The sequence below is a fragment of the Oncorhynchus masou genome, unplaced genomic scaffold (assembly GCF_036934945.1).
Source record: "Oncorhynchus masou masou isolate Uvic2021 unplaced genomic scaffold, UVic_Omas_1.1 unplaced_scaffold_1155, whole genome shotgun sequence".
Lineage (NCBI taxonomy): Eukaryota > Metazoa > Chordata > Actinopteri > Salmoniformes > Salmonidae > Oncorhynchus > Oncorhynchus masou.
Window position 1 is genome coordinate 25001 of NW_027001303.1, and position 18295 is coordinate 43295.

Here is an 18295-nt window from a genome sequence, read left to right on the forward strand (position 1 = left end):
GAGCATGCCCACTGGGGTTCAGGTAGGTCACTACTGAGCATGCATGCCCACTGGGGTTCAGGTAGGTAACTACTGAGCATGCCCACTGGGGTACAGGTAGGTAACTACTGAGCATGCCCACTGGGGTTCAGGTAGGTAACTACTGAGCATGCCCACTGGGCTTCAGGTAGGTAACTACTGAGCATGCCCACTGGGGTTCAGGTAGGTCACTACTGAGCATGCCCACTGGGGTTCAGGTAGGTCACTACTGAGCATGCCCACTGGGGTTCAGGTAGGTAACTACTGAGCATGCCCACTGGGGTTCAGGTAGGTAACTACTGAGCATGCCCACTGGGGTCTCAGGTATAACACAATGGGTATGTACCCTGTAGACACAGTGAGCCCAATGTCAGAGGATGGTAGTCGTTGTGCCGGATGGGGTGCTGTCTGATGTGTCACAAATGGAGGTAACTACTGAGCATGGCACTGTTGTGGTTCAGGTAGGACTACTGAGAGACCAATCAGGTTCAACCAGTAATAAGGTTCAACCAATCAGAATCCAACAACCGTAGTAACTCCCTGCAGACCTGCTCAGTTTACAATCCAGATTAGACTGTCTATGTTCATTCTACAATCCAGATTAGAGGTAGGTTTGACTATGTTCATTCTACAATCCAGATTAGACTGTCTATGTTCATTCTACAATCCAGATTAGTCGTTGGTCTATGTTCATTCTACAATCCAGATTAGACGTTTTGTCTATGTTCATTCTACAATCCAGATTAGACGGTTGGTCTATGTTCATTCTACAATCCAGATTAGACTGTCTATGTTCATTCTACAATCCAGATTAGACGGTTGGTCTATGTTCATTCTACAATCCAGATTAGACGGTTGGTCTATGTTCATTCTACAATCCAGATTAGACGGTTGGTCTATGTTCATTCTACAATCCAGATTAGACGTTTGGTCTATGTTCATTCTACAATCCAGATTAGACGGTTGGTCTATGTTCATTCTACAATCCAGATTAGACTGTCTATGTTCATTCTACAATCCAGATTAGACTGTTTGTTCAGTAATAACTGATCCAGGAGATGAGTCTACCTTCCCGTTAGAGGGCCTGTCAACTCAGGAGTCTGCATCCTGCCAGCCACATCTCTGATCCGAGCTCAGTGGAGTCGCTCTCTCTTTCTCTGTGAGATGGATTCTGGCTGATCGTGATTGACTAACGCGCGCTAGCGGTCAGTGTGTGTTGTTAACTTACTGCTGTTGCTTGGCTGAGAGTCCATGGGGATCAACAGCTTGGTACGTGTCGCCCTCCTGTCAGCTAGAGAGCGTTCTAATGTTGAGATGCAGCTGGAAGCCTCATCGTTGTCTCCACCTGGAAGGAAAATCATTATTGTATGTATTGTCTATTTTTGAAGTTTTGTTGACATTTTATTATTGTACTCAGGGATCCCTTGTAAATAAGATTATTTTGGGGGATTTTTGGGATTCCACCTGTCTAAATTAACGGATACAGGGGGAAAAAAGAAGAAGGAGTTGAACCAATGACGAGCAGTGTCTAGGCAGGGGTCGGCAACCTTCAGGGGTCGGCAACCTTTAGGGGTCGGCAACCTTTAGGGGTCGGCAACCTTTAGGTGTCGGCAACCGTCAGGGGTCGGCAAGCTTCAGGGGTCGGCAACCTTTAGGGGTCGGCAACCTTCAGGGGTCGGCAACCTTCAGGGGTCGGCAACCTTTAGGGGTCGGCAACCTTCAGGGGTCGGCAACCTTCAGGGGTCGGCAACCTTCAGGGGTCGGCAACCTTCAGGGGTCGGCAACCTTCAGGGGTCGGCAACCTTCAGGGGTCGGCAACCTTCAGGGGTCGGCAGGGGTCGGCAACCTTCAGGGGTCGGCAACCTTCAGGGGTCGCCAACCTTCAGGGGTCGGCAACCTTCAGGGTCGGCAACCTTCGGCAACCTTCAGGGGTCGGCAACCATTAGGGGTCGGCAACCTTTTAGGGGTCGGCAACCTTCAGGGGTCGGCAACCGTCAGGGTCGGCAACCGTCAGGGTCGGCAACCTTTTAGGGGTCGGCAAACTTTATGATTTGAAGTAATTTTGGTTTAAAAAAACAAAACAAAAAAAGAAAACCAAGAAAACGTTTTTTTTGAGGGATGCCGCACAAAAAAAACAAATGTGAGCCATTTTCATGCCTAATAGAGTCAATATCTGATATTCAATATTAATATATAAATATTATAAATATAAATATATATATATATTAGAAATATTCCCAGATAGCAGTTGGCTCCAATTACCACGGAATCTAGTATTGGGTGAAGATGAGAGGGAGAATTAAAGTGAACATACAGCAGGCTACAGCAGAGATGTTACATATGTGTTTTTCGTTGCAGAGAGGCTCCTTCTCATCATCCCTCTGGTTCGACCAAAAAGGGGGACACTGTCTTCCAGACGACAGAGAAACTCTAGTGGCTCTTCATTACTTCAGCCTCATGCACCTATTCAAGCTGCTGCTCCTATTACAGGAGAACGTGAAAATATTCTTTGATATTTATTAAAAAAAAGGACGCAAGCGATGATAACAACACCTCAATAAGGAGTTTTATGGCTCATAAAAGGGTTGACAGTGGTGAATGAAATCTGAAACATTCAATTCACTCGTAAACAAAACCTTAGCTCTCGGCTCTATTTGTTCACAGTTGTTCTCTAGTGATACGTTTCTAAATCTCACCAAAGCATCAACTTCCATGTGGGCTGGTGGAAGCTGCAGACACAGCGATCTGATTGGCCCTGCAGTGGGCCCATAGGTGCACTTGATTTGCACTCAGGGACCGCCGGTAGGCGGAGTTTGTACTTTCAGGCACATGAAATGAAATGGTTCTAAATGAGGAGCACTTTGACTATCCGGCGCTCAAGGCAGCTGAGTCACCTCCAGCAAACAGTGCAAAACAGATCAAATTAATAATATATTTTTATGAGGGGGGAATCTAAAAATAACCAGGAAGTCGTGAGGGGGGAGGTTGAAGAGTTGCGTAAAGCTCAGGAGCCACGGGTTTGCCGACCCCTGGTCTGTGGAGTATGAGTTTAGTAGCCTCCCTCGGCAACCAAAGTGAGGAAAATAAACATATACATTCGTATCAGAATAGATTTAGACTATTATTGACTTTACTGTCTTGTTAACTATAACACCAAAGTCCTCTATATCTGGATAAGAAATCAAATCGATAAAACATTCTGCATTTATCACAGAGATATTATGAACAGAGATATTATGAACAGAGATATTATGAACAGAGATATTATGAACAGAGATATTATGAACAGAGATATTATGAACAGAGATATTATGAACAGAGATATTATGAACAGAGATATTATGAACAGAGATATTATGAACAGAGATATTATGAACAGAGATGTTATGAACAGAGATATTATGAACAGATATTATGAACAGAGACGTTATGAACAGAGATATTATGAACAGAGATATTATGAACAGAGATATTATGAACAGAGATATTATGAACAGAGATGTTATGAAAGAGATATTATGAACAGAGATATTATGAACAGAGATATTATGAACAGAGATATTATGAACAGAGATATTATGAACAGAGATATTATTAACAGAGATGTTATGAACAGAGATGTTATGAACAGAGATATTATGAACAGAGATGTTATGAACAGAGATGTTATGAACAGAGATATTATGAACAGATATTATGAACAGAGATATTATGAACAGAGATATTATATGAACAGAGATATTATGAACAGAGATATTATGAACAGAGATATTATGAACAGAGATATTATGAACAGAGATATTATGAACAGAGATATTATGAACAGAGATATTATGAACAGAGATGTTATGAACAGAGATGTTATGAACAGAGATATTATGAACAGAGATATTATGAACAGAGATATTATGAACAGAGATGTTATGAACAACATCACAGAGAAACAGCCACCTTCAATGTGAAGAGATACTTTTAAAGAGAGAATGATGATAACAGAAGCTGACAATTTCCCCCTCAGAGACAGTTTATCCTATCCTTCTTCTCCCTTTTCTGATGCTTTTTTTCCTTTAAAAACAATCGAGAATGTGTTGTTTTGTTGATGGACCGCACAACTACAGACAGGCAGGAAACATGAAAGTTTTCAAAGAGTTGACAACATAACTAGTTACCATCTATTATTGGTGTCTATTGGTGTCAAGACATATTCCAAAAACACTCTGTCTTAACCATCACTAACAATCTGCCTGGTCTTACCTGAGTGGCTGCTCTTACTGCCCATCTGGCTCCCTGATTGGCTGTGACTGACAGACTGAGACCTGATATCCTGGATAGAACCCTGGATGGGAGAATCGCGTCCGGAGGGGGCGGCGCTGGCAGGCTTCTCCATGTTCTTCAGTTCCATCTCCTCATGATGGATCCACAGGTCTGGAGGTCTCAGGTCCTTCTGACTACCTTTTCTCTTCCCTGTACTGTGGGTGGCACGCTTCCTACAGACGGGAGGGAGAGGGAGAGAGTTAGAAAGAGAGAAAGACAAAGTTAGAAGTGATAAAAGGTTATGAGAAAGGAGGGGGAGAGAGAGAGAAAGCTGAGAGAGTGTAAGAAAGAGAGAGGGAGACGTGATAGAGAGGTTAGATGGACCCATGAGACATTGAGGGAGGGAGAGAGGGAGTTTACTTCAGGGAACAGGACAGGGCTCTGGGCGAGGAGGGTACTTTAGATTATGGGTTCCCAACCTAGGTGGCAAGCCACGATTGTTTCGCGATTGATTATACTGATCAAAAACTATGCATAAATCCGTGATGCTTTAGGCTAGAAACAAGAGATAAAATGCCAGAAGAAGACGTGACTGATGTACATGGGAAATAATATACTCTGATGTACATGGGAATATCTGATGTTCATGGGAATATCTTTGGTCTCCATGACGTTCAGAAGCTGAGCTTACGACCTTCTAAAGTCGAGGACTCAGAGAAGCGTGACGTTGCTTGGGAAGTAATCTGATACAATGTGTCACTGTCGCTATTAATTGATCTTTTCACTTTCTGTAAAAGAGAAGAGGTATAATTAAATTCAGGCTTCATATAAAAGTATAACAATAAAACATGTTAGCGGAAAAGCATTTGGAGAAATCGGGTCTTGACTTGCTTATCTATTATTATTATACAGTGGGGCAAAAAAGTATTTAGTCAGCCACCAATTGTGCAAGTTCTCCCACTTAAAAAGATGAGAGAGGCCTGTAATTTTCATCATAGGTACACTTCAACTATGACAGACAAAATGAGAAAAAAAATCCAGAAAATCACATTGCAGGATTTTTTATGATTTTTTTGCAAATTAAGGTGGAAAATAAGTATTTGGTCACCTATAAACAAGCAAGATTTCTGGCTCTCACAGACCTGTAACTTCTTCTTTAAGAGGCTCCTCTGTCCCCCACTCGTTACCTGTATTAATGGCACCTGTTTGAACTTTTTATCAGTATAAAAGACACCTGTCCACAACATCAAACAGTCACACTCCAAACTCCACTATGGCCAAGACCAAAGAGCACCAGAAGGACACCAGAAACAAAATTGTAGACCTTCACCAGGCTGGGAAGACTGAATCTGCAATAGGTAAGCAGCTTGGTTTGAAGAAATCACCTGTGGGAGCAATTATTAGGAAATGGAAAACATACAAGACCACTGATAATCTCCACGCAAGATCTCACCCCGTGGGGTCAAAATGATCACAAGAACGGTGAGCAGAAATCTCAGAACCACACGGGGGACCTAGTGAATGACCTGCAGAGAGCTGGGACCAAAGTAACAAAGCCTACCATCAGTAACACACTACGCCGCCAGGGACTCAAATCCTGCAGTGCCAGACGTGTCCCCCTGCTTAAGCCAGTACATGTCCAGGCCCGTCTGAAGTTTGCTAGAGAGCATTTGGATGATCCAGAAGAAGATTGGGAGAATGTCATATGGTCAGATGAAACCAAAATAGAACTTTTTTGTTAAAAACTCAACTCGTCGTGTTTGGAGGACAAAGAATGCTGAGTTGCATCCAAAGAACACACACACACACACACACACACACACACACACACACACACACACACACACACACACACACACACACACACACACACACACACGCACACGCACACTAACGAACTAGCTGAACTTTCGCTTTGCTTTCTCTCCCACAGGTGTTGAAAGGATCTAATGAATAAAGTATCAGAAGGTCTTCACTAATAGCAGGGTGTGTAAGATCTGTACTGTCAGAAGTCCAACTTACAGAACAAGACAGGAATCTCTCTCTCTCTCCCTCCATCCCTCCCCCTCCCTCCCTCTCTCTCCCACCCTCCCTCCTCTCAGATAACTAGCACTGTGCAAATATCAAACAGAATGCTTTACGTAACGTGTTAACAGAGTGTCATCCCAGAGCTAAGGGTTGGAAAGGAGAGAAGATAAACTATTAGCAAACTGCAGTAGAGTCCAAAAGCGTGTCCAAAATGACTCCCTATTACCTAACAGTGCACTACTTCTGTAGTGTAAAAAAATAACAATTGTGCACTTTAATGAGAATAGAGTACTATTTGGGATTCAGCCCAACTGAGGGATATCTCCTCAGAGGTTCAACTGTTCTGTGCCTACGTCTCTAGAACAAAGAGAGTTTATAAAGAGGGGGGATGAGAGAAAAGGAAAGGAGAAGAAGAAGGTCCAACTTACTTTCTCTGTTGTGCGGAGGAGCGCCGGGTGCAGATCAGCGCTACTATGACAACCACGACCACGGTAACGGCACCGACGGAGACCACGATGATGACCAGAAGGTTGCTGTTCTTCTGGGGAGTCACGCTGCCGTGAGGAGGACGCATCTGACCAATGTCTGGAATTACAACAGCGACAGGGAATAGTATCGTTGGACAAGAATGTTGAAAATTCTATATTTTTTTCAAATAATAAATAGTGCACTGTAAAGACAGTTGGCTGATTGACTCCCCTCTGGAAATGAAAACAGAAATGGTTTGCACGTTCCAAGCACATAATTCCAAGCACATCGTTTGCTGCTCACATCCCTTTGAATGAGATACAGCGCTTAAAGTTGCATAACTAGAGATAGGGTACTATGCTTACTTAATGTCCCCCACCCCTCCCCCACTTCCTTCCATTCTGCTAGCAAACGTCTTTGGAGAATAAAATCGATGACCTACGCGGAATAATAAACTACCAACGGGATATTCAAAACTATCTCCTATCTACTATATACTACTACTATAAATATCTCATGCTTCACGGAGTCGTGGCTGAACGACGACAATATCAACATACAGCTGGCTGGTTATACGCTGTACCGGCAGGATAGAACAACAGCGTCTGGTAAGACAAGGGGCAGCGGACTATGTATTTTTATAGATAACAGCTGGTGCACGATATCTAAGGAAGTCTATTGCTTGCCTGAGGTAGAGTTTATCATGATAAGCTGTAGACCACACTATCAACCTAGAGAGTTTTCATCTGTATTTTTCGTAGCTGTTTACATACCACCACAGGCTGGCACTAAGACAGCATTGAATGAGCTGTATTACGTCATAAGCCAACAAGAAAACGCTCACCCAGAGGTGGCGCTCCTAGTGGCCGGGGACTTTAATGCAAGGAAACTTAAATCTGTTTTACCAAATTTCTAACCACACACAGAGATATGTACAAAGCTCTCCCTCTCCTTCCATTTGGCAAATCTGACCATAATTCTATCCTCCTGATGCCTGCTTACAAGCAAAAATGAAAGCAGGAAAAACCAGTGACTCGGTCTATAAAAAAGTTGTCAGATGAAGCAGATGCTAAACTACAGGACTGTTTTGCTATCACTGCTTTGACTGCTTTTTGCACAGACTGGAATATGTTCAGGGATTCTTCCAATGGCATTGAGGAGTACACCACATCAGTCACTGGCTTCATCAATAAGGGCATTGATGACATCGTCCCCACAGTGACTGTACGTACATACCCCAATCAGAAGCCATGGATTACAGGCAACATCCGCACTGAGCTAAAGGGTAGAGCTGCCGTTTTCAAGGAGCGGGACTTTAATCCGGAACTTATAAGAAATCCCGCTATGCCCTCCGACAAACCATCAAACAGGCAAAGCGTCAATACAGGACTAAGATCGAGTCGTACTACACCGGCTCTGACGCTCGTCGGATGTGGCAGGGCCTGCAAACCATTACAGACTACAAAGGGAAGCACAGCCGAGAACTACCCAGTGACACGAGCCTACCGGACGAGCTAAACTACTTCTATGCTTGCATCGAGGCAAATTACATTGAAACATGCATGAGAGCCCCAGCTGTTCCGGATAACTGTGTAATCACGCTCTCCGCAGCCGATGTGAGTAAGACCTTTAAACAGGTCAACATTCACAAGGTCGCAGGGCCAGACGGATTACCAGGACGTGTATTCAGAGCATGCACTGACTAGCAAGTGTCTTCACTGACATTTTCAACCTCTCCATGTCTGAGTCTGTAATACCAACATGTTTTAAGCAGACCACCATAGTCTCTGAGCCCATGAACGCCAAGGTAACCCGGCTAAATGACTACCGACCCATAGCACTTTCGTCTGTAGCCATGAAGTGCTTTGAAGTCATGGTCACATCAACACCATTATCCCAGAAACCCTAGACCCACTCCAATTTGCATGGCCCCAACAGATCCACATATGATGCAATCTCTATTGCAATCCACACTGCCCTTTCCCACCTGGACAAAAGGATCACCTATGTGAGAATGCTATTCATTGACGACAGCTCAGTGTTCAACACCATAGTGTCCACAAAGCTAAGGACCCTGGGACTAAACACCTCCCTCTGCAACTGGATCCTGGACTTCCTGACAGGCCACCCCCAGGTGGTAAGGGTAGGTAACAACACATCCACCATGGTGACCCTCAACACGGGGGCCCCTCAGGGGTGCGTGCTCAGTCCCCTCCTGTACTCCCTGTTCACTCATGACTGCACGGCCAGGCACGACTCTAACACCATCATTAATGACAATACAGTGGTAGGCCTGATCACCAACAACAAGACAGGCTAATGGGAGGAGGTCAGAGACCTGGCAACAACCTCTTCCTCAACATGATCAAGACAAAGGAGATGATTGTGGACTACAGGAAAAAGAGGACCAAGCATGCCCCCATTCTCATCGACAGGGCTGCAGTGAAGCAGGATGAGAGCTTCAAGTTCCTTGTTGTCCACATCACCAACAAACTAACAACACCAAGACAGTCGTGAAGAGGACACGAGAAAACCTTATCCCCCTCAGGAGACCGAAAAGATTGGGCATGGGTCCTCAGATCCTCAAAAGGTTCTACAGCTGCCACATCCTGACTGGTTGCATCACTGCCTAATATGGCAACTGCTCGGCCTCCGACCGCAAGCCACTACAGAGGGTATTGTGAACGGCAAAGTACATCACCGAGGCCAACCTTCTTGCCATCCAGCACCTCTATACCAGAAGGTGTCAGAGGAAGGCACTAGAAATTGTTAAAAGACTCCAACCACCCTAATCATAGACTGTTCTCTCTGCTACCGCACGGCAAGCGGTACCGGAGCGCCAAGTCTAGGTCCAAGAGGCTTCTAAACAGCCATAAGACTCCTGAACAGCTAATCAACAGCTACCCCCCCCCATCACCTTCTACACTGCTGATACTCTCTAAACAGCATCCCCCAAGCCATAAGACAACTGAACAGTTAATCAATAGACTCTGTACCGGTACCCCCTGTATATAGCCTCCACATTGACTCGGTACTGGTACCCCCTGTATATAGCCTACACATTGACTCTGTACTGGTACACCCTGTATATAGCCTCCACATTGACTCTGTACTGGTACCCCCTGTATATAGCCTCCACACTGACTCTGTACTGGTACCTCCTGTATATAGCCTCCACATTGACTCTGTACAGTAATACCCTGTATATAGCCTCCACATTGACTCTGTACCCCTACCCCCTGTATATAGCCTCCACATTGACTCTGTACTGGTACCTCCTGTATATAGTCTCCACATTGACTCTGTACCGGTACCCCCTGTATATAGCCTCCACATTGACTCTGTACTGGTACCCCCTGTATATAGCCTCCACATTGACTCTGTACCGGTACCCCCTGTATATAGCCTCCACATTGACTCTGTACTGGTACCCCTGTATATAGCCTCCACATTGACTCTGTACCGGTACCCCTGTATATAGCCTCCACATTGACTCTGTACCGGTACCCCCTGTATATAGCCTCCACATTGACTCTGTACCGGTACCCCCTGTATATAGTCTCCACATTGACTCTGTACTGGTACCCCCTGTATATAGTCTCCACATTGACTCTGTACCGGTACCCCCTGTATATAGCCTCCACATTGACTCTGTACTGGTACCCCCTGTATATAGTCTCCACATTGACTCTGTACTGGTACCCCTGTATATAGCCTCCACATTGACTCTGTAAGTGTGTTCCCCTGTATATAGCCTACATTGACTCCACATTGACTCTGTACCGTAACACCCTGTATATAGCCTCCACATTGACTCTGTACCGGTACCCTCCTGTATATAGTCTCGCTATTGATATTTTACTGCTGCTCTTTATTGACTTGTTACTTTTATCTCTTATTCTGATCAGTATATATATTTATAACTACATTGTTGTTTAGGGGCTCGTAAGTAAACATTTCACTGTTGTATTCGGCACATGTAACCAGTCTATTCTCTGTATACCAGAGATATTTCAACTCATTCACAACAATATAACCTCCCACCCGCTCAAGAGAAACACACTCGCTTCAACATACACTACTGCTTTTAGTTAAGTGTGTTCCTCTATAACGGGTGGGGGGTGGTGATTCTACACTGCGAATGCTAACGCAATTCTTGTCCTCTGTGTTCCCGCTTCTAACTGTCGTTAATACACAAAATAATAATCACATCATGTCACTAAAACTGGGTCGAAACTGTACGTTTTCCCTCCTCCACTTTTAATGCTGCAGCACATTGAAAACACTGTTGAAAAGGTCTGAGCAGCTGTTATGTACTGCTTGGTAGTGACACGCTATTCAGAGAACAGCGGGTGTTGGAGTGTAGTCAGAGAACAGTGGGTGTTGGAGTGTAGTCAGGGTACAGCGGGTGTTGGAGTGTAGTCAGGGCACAGCGGGTGTTGGAGTGTAGTTAGAGAACAGCGGGTGTTGGACTGTAGTCAGAGAACAGTGGGTGTTGGAGTGTAGTTAGAGAACAGCGGGTGTTGTGACAGTGGGTGTTGGAGTCAGAGAACAGTGGGTGTTGGAGTGTAGTTAGAGAACAGCGGGTGTTGGAGTGTAGTTAGAGAACAGCGGGTGTTGGAGTGTAGTTAGAGAACAGTGGGTGTTGGAGTGTAGTCAGAGAACAGCGGGTGTTGGAGTGTAGTTAGAGAACAGCGGGTGTTGGAGTGTAGTTAGAGAACAGCGGGTGTTGGAGTGTAGTTAGAGAACAGTGGGTGTTGGAGTGTAGTTAGAGAACAGTGGGTGTTGGAGTGTAGTTAGAGAACAGTGGGTGTTTGAGTGTAGTTAGAGAACAGCAGTGTAGTTAGAGAACAGTGGGTGTTGGAGTGTAGTCAGGAACAGTGGGTGTTGGAGTGTAGTTAGAGAACAGTGGGTGTTGGAGTGTAGTTAGAGAACAGTGGGTGTTGGAGTGTAGTTAGAGAACAGTGAGTGTTGGAGTGTAGTCAGAGAACAGTGGGTGTTGGAGTGTAGTTAGAGAACAGTGGGTGTTGGAGTGTAGTTGGAAAACAGCGGGTGTCGGAGTGTAGTTAGAGAACAGTGGGTGTTGGAGTGTAGTTAGAGAACAGTGAGTGTTGGAGTGTAGTCAGAGAACAGTGGGTGTTGGAGTGTAGTCAGAGCACAGTGGGTGTTGGGAGTGTAGTAAGAGAACAGCGGGTGTTGGAGTGTAGTTAGAGAACAGTGGGTGTTGGAGTGTAGTTAGAGCACAGCGGGTGTTGGAGTGTAGTTAGAGAACAGTGGGTGTTGGAGTGTAGTTAGAGCACAGTGGGTGTTGGGAGTGTAGTCAGGGAACAGTGGGTATTGGAGTGTAGTCAGAGCACAGTGGGTGTTGGAGTGTAGTTAGAGAACAGCGGGTGTTGGAGTGTAGTTAGAGAACAGCGGGTGTCGGGTGTTGGAGTGGGTGTTGGAGTGTAGAGACAGCGGGTGTTGGAGTGTAGTTAGAGAACAGCGGGTGTTGGACTGTAGTCAGAGAACAGTGGGTGTTGGAGTGTAGTTAGAAAACAGCGGGTGTTGGAGTGTAGTTAGAGAACAGCGGGTGTCGGAGTGTAGTCATGGAACAGTGGGTGTTGGAGTGTAGTCAGGGTACAGCGGGCGTTGGAGTGTAGTCAGAGCACAGTGGGTGTTGGAGTGTAGTTAGAGAACAGTGAGTGTTGGAGTGTAGTTAGAGCACAGTGGGTGTTGGAGTGTAGTTAGAGAACAGTGGGTGTTGGAGTGTAGTCAGAGCACAGTGGGTGTTGGAGTGTAGTTAGAGAACAGCGGGTGTTTGAGTGTAGTTAGAGAACAGCGGGTGTTTGAGTGTAGTCAGAGCACAGTGGGTGTTGGAGTGTAGTTAGAGAACAGCGGGTGTTTGAGTGTAGTTAGAGAACAGTGGGTTTTGGAGTGTAGTCAGAGCACAGTGGGTGTTGGAGTGTAGTTAGAGAACAGCGGGTGTTGGAGTGTAGTTAGAGAACAGTGGGTTTTGGAGTGTAGTTAGACCACAGTGGGTGTTTGAGTGTCGTTAGACCACAGTGGGTGTTGGAGTGTAGTTAGAGAACAGTGGGTGTTGGAGTGTAGTTAGTGGGTGTTGGGGTGTCGAGCACAGTGGGTGTTGGAGTGTAGTTAGAGAACAGTGGGTGTTGGGGTGTAGTCAGACCACAGTGGGTGTTGGAGTGTAGTTAGAGAACAGTGGGTGTTGGGGTGTTCAGACCACAGTGGGTGTTGGAGTGTAGTTAGAGAACAGCGGGTGTTGGAGTGTAGTTAGACAGCGGGTGTTTGAGTGTAGTTAGAGAACAGCGGGTGTTTGAGTGTAGTTAGAGAACAGCGGGTGTTTGAGTGTAGTTAGAGAACAGTGGGTGTTGGAGTGTAGTTAGAGAACAGTGGGTGTTGGAGTGTAGTTAGAGCACAGCGGGTGTTGGAGTGTAGTTAGAGAACAGTGGGTGTTGGAGTGTCGTCAGACCACAGTGGGTGTTGAGTGTAGTTAGAGAACAGCGGGTGTTTGAGTGTAGTTAGAGAACAGTGGGTGTTGGAGTGTCGTCAGACCACAGTGGGTGTTTGAGTGTAGTTAGAGAACAGTGGGTGTTGGGGTGTCGTCAGACCACAGTGGGTGTTTGAGTGTAGTTAGAGAACAGCGGGTGTTTGAGTGTAGTTAGAGAACAGTGGGTGTTTGAGTGTAGTTAGAGAACAGCGGGTGTTTGAGTGTAGTTAGAGAACAGCGGGTGTTTGAGTATAGTTAGAGAACAGCGGGTGTTTGAGTGTAGTTAGAGAACAGTGGGTGTTGGAGTGTAGTCAGAGCACAGCGGGTGTTGGAGTGTAGTTAGAGAACAGTGGGTTTTGGAGTGTAGTCAGAGCACAGTGGGTGTTTGAGTGTAGTTAGAGAACAGTGGGTGTTGGGGTGTCGTAGACCACAGTGGGTGTTGGAGTGTAGTTAGAGAACAGCGGGTGTTTGAGTGTAGTTAGAGAACAGCGGGTGTTTGAGTGTAGTTAGAGAACAGCGGGTGTTTGAGTGTAGTTAGAGAACAGCGGGTGTTTGAGTGTAGTTAGAGAACAGCGGGTGTTTGAGTGTAGTTAGAGAACAGCGGGTGTTTGAGTGTAGTTAGAGAACAGCGGGTGTTGGAGTGTAGTTAGACCACAGTGGGTGTTGGAGTGTAGTTAGAGCACAGTGGGTGTTGGAGTGTAGTTAGAGAACAGCGGGTGTTTGAGTGTAGTTAGAGAACAGCGGGTGTTTGAGTATAGTTAGAGAACAGTGGGTGTTGGGGTGTCGTTAGACCACAGTGGGTGTTGGAGTGTAGTTAGAGAACAGTGGGTGTTGGAGTGTCGTTAGAGAACAGTGGGTGTTGGAGTGTAGTTAGAGAACAGTGGGCGTTTGAGTGTAGTTAGAGAACAGTGGGTGTTTGAGTGTAGTTAGAGAACAGTGGGTTTTGGAGTGTAGTCAGAGCACAGTGGGTGTTGGAGTGTAGTTAGAGAACAGCGGGTGTTGGAGTGTAGTTAGAGAACAGTGGGTTTTGGAGTGTAGTCAGACCACAGTGGGTGTTTGAGTGTCGTCAGACCACAGTGGGTGTTTGAGTGTAGTTAGAGAACAGTGGGTGTTGGAGTGTAGTCAGAGCACAGTGGGTGTTGGAGTGTAGTTAGAGAACAGTGGGTGTTGGGGTGTCGTCAGACCACAGTGGGTGTTGGAGTGTAGTTAGAGAACAGTGGGTGTTGGGGTGTCGTCAGACCACAGTGGGTGTTGGAGTGTAGTTAGAGAACAGCGGGTGTTTGAGTGTAGTTAGAGAACAGCGGGTGTTTGAGTGTAGTTAGAGAACAGCGGGTGTTTGAGTGTAGTTAGAGAACAGCGGGTGTTTGAGTGTAGTTAGAGAACAGTGGGTGTTGGAGTGTAGTTAGAGAACAGTGGGTGTTGGAGTGTAGTTAGAGCACAGCGGGTGTTGGAGTGTAGTTAGAGAACAGTGGGTGTTGGAGTGTCGTCAGACCACAGTGGGTGTTGGAGTGTAGTTAGAGAACAGCGGGTGTTGGAGTGTAGTTAGAGAACAGTGGGTGTTGGGGTGTCGTCAGACCACAGTGGGTGTTGGAGTGTAGTTAGAGAACAGTGGGTGTTGGGGTGTCGTCAGACCACAGTGGGTGTTGGAGTGTAGTTAGAGAACAGCGGGTGTTTGAGTGTAGTTAGAGAACAGCGGGTGTTTGAGTGTAGTTAGAGAACAGCGGGTGTTTGAGTGTAGTTAGAGAACAGCGGGTGTTTGAGTGTAGTTAGAGAACAGCGGGTGTTTGAGTGTAGTTAGAGAACAGTGGGTGTTGGAGTGTAGTCAGACCACAGCGGGTGTTTGAGTGTAGTTAGAGAACAGTGGGTGTTTGAGTGTCGTCAGACCACAGTGGGTGTTTGAGTGTAGTTAGAGCACAGTGGGTGTTGGAGTGTCGTCAGACCACAGTGGGTGTTTGAGTGTAGTTAGAGCACAGTGGGTGTTTGAGTGTAGTTAGAGAACAGCGGGTGTTTGAGTGTAGTTAGAGAACAGCGGGTGTTTGAGTGTAGTTAGAGAACAGCGGGTGTTTGAGTGTAGTTAGAGAACAGCGGGTGTTTGAGTATAGTTAGAGAACAGCGGGTGTTTGAGTGTAGTTAGACCACAGCGGGTGTTTGAGTATAGTTAGACCACAGCGGGTGTTTGAGTGTAGTTAGAGAACAGCGGGTGTTTGAGTGTAGTTAGAGAACAGCGGGTGTTTGAGTGTAGTTAGAGAACAGTGGGTGTTGGGGTGTCGTCAGACCACAGTGGGTGTTTGAGTGTAGTTAGAGAACAGCGGGTGTTTGAGTGTAGTTAGAGAACAGCGGGTGTTTGAGTGTAGTTAGAGAACAGCGGGTGTTTGAGTGTAGTTAGAGAACAGCGGGTGTTTGAGTGTAGTTAGAGAACAGCGGGTGTTTGAGTGTAGTTAGAGAACAGTGGGTGTTGGAGTGTCGTCAGACCACAGTGGGTGTTTGAGTGTAGTTAGAGAACAGCGGGTGTTTGAGTGTAGTTAGAGAACAGCGGGTGTTTGAGTGTAGTTAGAGAACAGCGGGTGTTGGAGTGTAGTTAGAGAACAGCGGGTGTTTGAGTGTAGTTAGAGAACAGCGGGTGTTTGAGTGTCGTCAGACCACAGTGGGTGTTTGAGTGTAGTTAGACCACAGTGGGTGTTGGAGTGTCGTCAGACCACAGTGGGTGTTTGAGTGTAGTTAGAGCACAGTGGGTGTTGGAGTGTCGTCAGACCACAGTGGGTGTTTGAGTGTAGTTAGACCACAGTGGGTGTTTGAGTGTAGTTAGAGAACAGCGGGTGTTTGAGTGTAGTTAGAGAACAGTGGGTTTTGGAGTGTAGTTAGACCACAGTGGGTGTTGGAGTGTAGTTAGAGAACAGTGGGTGTTGGAGTGTCGTCAGACCACAGCGGGTGTTTGAGTGTAGTTAGAGAACAGCGGGTGTTGGAGTGTAGTTAGAGAACAGCGGGTGTTGGAGTGTAGTTAGAGAACAGTGGGTGTTGGAGTGTAGTTAGAGAACAGTGGGTGTTTGAGTGTAGTTAGAGAACAGCGGGTGTTTGAGTATAGTTAGAGCACAGCGGGTGTTTGAGTGTAGTTAGAGAACAGCGGGTGTTTGAGTGTAGTTAGACCACAGCGGGTGTTTGAGTGTAGTTAGAGAACAGTGGGTGTTTGAGTGTAGTTAGACCACAGTGGGTGTTTGAGTGTAGTTAGAGAACAGCGGGTGTTTGAGTGTAGTTAGAGAACAGTGGGTGTTTGAGTGTAGTCGGAGCACTAACAGACAGACTCTGTTCCCAAGCCCTGTTTCCTACAATACGTGTCTGGGTGTGGGTTTGTGTGTGTGGGTGTGTTCCTTTCAGTTCAAAACACTAGCTGTTCCCACACGGAAAATACCAAACACAGCAATGCAATAAGACAAATTGAGAGAGCTATGCACATTTCCATCAGTGGTACCATGGGGGGGGTTACTGTGAAGGATGGATTCACTGTGCTGCCTCCAAGCCCCCAGACCGACACGAGGCTCCTCCACGCCACTCCTGTCAAGGTCACAATAACGGGGTGATGGAGAATGTCATCAATTCAACCTGTCCCTCCGTTCACTTTCACCGCCCCGCCGTCTCAAAGAACCTGACAGATATACTGAAGCTTTTAACCCCCCTGTACTTAATTACCAAGCTTTTAACCCCCTGTACTTAATTACCAAGCTTTTAACCCCCCTGTACTTAATTACCAAGCTTTTAACCCCCCTGTACTTAATTACCAAGCTTTTAACACACCTGTACTTAATTACCAAGCGTTCATCCAGCGGACGTAGACAACCCATCTCCTCTGGGCCGAGGTAAGGACTGCATTCCAAAAGACAGCTCTAGTCTCTATAGTGCACTACTTTTAACCAGGGGCCCATAGGGTCATTTGAGAGGCCGCCATAGAGTGTAGACTGTATTCCATTAGGGTTAATACAACAAAGCTCGTCATTAGACCCTCAGGCTACGAGGTCCGTCTATCAGCTACTCAAACAGAATGGCCTACACGGTACGAAACGTGCGTGTGTGTGTGTCTACCTATACAACATCATTCAACATTTTGGACACCTACTCATTCAAGGGTTTAACTTGATTTTATTTTACATTGTAGAAGACTCTGGGTCTTCCTTTTCTTGTGGTACCGTCCTCATGAGAGACAGTTTCATCATAGCGCCTGATGGTTTTTGCGACTGCACTTGAAGAAACTTTCAAAGTTCATGTCTTAAAGTAATGATGTACTGTCGTTTCTCTTTGCTTATTTGAGCTGGTCTTTTACTAAATAGGGATGTCTTCTGTATAACACCCCTACCTTGTCACAACACAACTGATTGGTTCAAATGCATTAAGAAGGAAATAATTTCCACAAATTAACTTTTGTCAAGGCACACCTGTTAATTGAAATGCATTCCAGGTGACTACCTCATGAAGCTGGTTGAGAGAATGCCAAGAGTGTGCAAAGCTGACATCAAGGTAAATGGTGGCTACTTTTGAAGAATATAAAATATAAAATATATTTTGATTTGTTTAACACTTTGTATTTACTACATGATTCCATGTGTGTTATTTCATAGTGTTGATGTCTTCACTATTATTCTAGAATGTAGAAAATAGTAAAAATAAAGAATAACCCTGGAATGGGTAGGTGTGTCAAAACTGTTGACTGGTACTGTGTATATATATATAGTTTACAATAGAACTTTTAGAATATTCCAGAACACACACACGTGTTCTGGAATATTCTACAAGTTCTATTGAAAACTAATTCCCTTGGTAATATCAGAATGCTATTCTTTGTTAGTGCATCTGACAATCAACATGTTGTACAATTCGACAGTCTACAACCACCTCACAAGTTTAACTTACTGAAGCTCGAATGACCTGTCAAATGCAGATAAAACAATGTGAATGTCACGCCCTGGCCATAGTTTACTTTGTATGTTTCTATGTTTTGATTGGTCAGGGTGTGATCTGAGTGGGCATTCTATGTTGGATGTCTTGTTT

The 18295-nt window shown here is 45.5% G+C and overlaps 1 pseudogene; it reads right to left on the bottom strand.

Annotated features, from left to right (window-relative positions):
* LOC135529387 (netrin receptor DCC-like) overlaps positions 1-18295 on the bottom strand; it is a 197934-nt pseudogene that overhangs the window by 18779 nt on the left and 160860 nt on the right.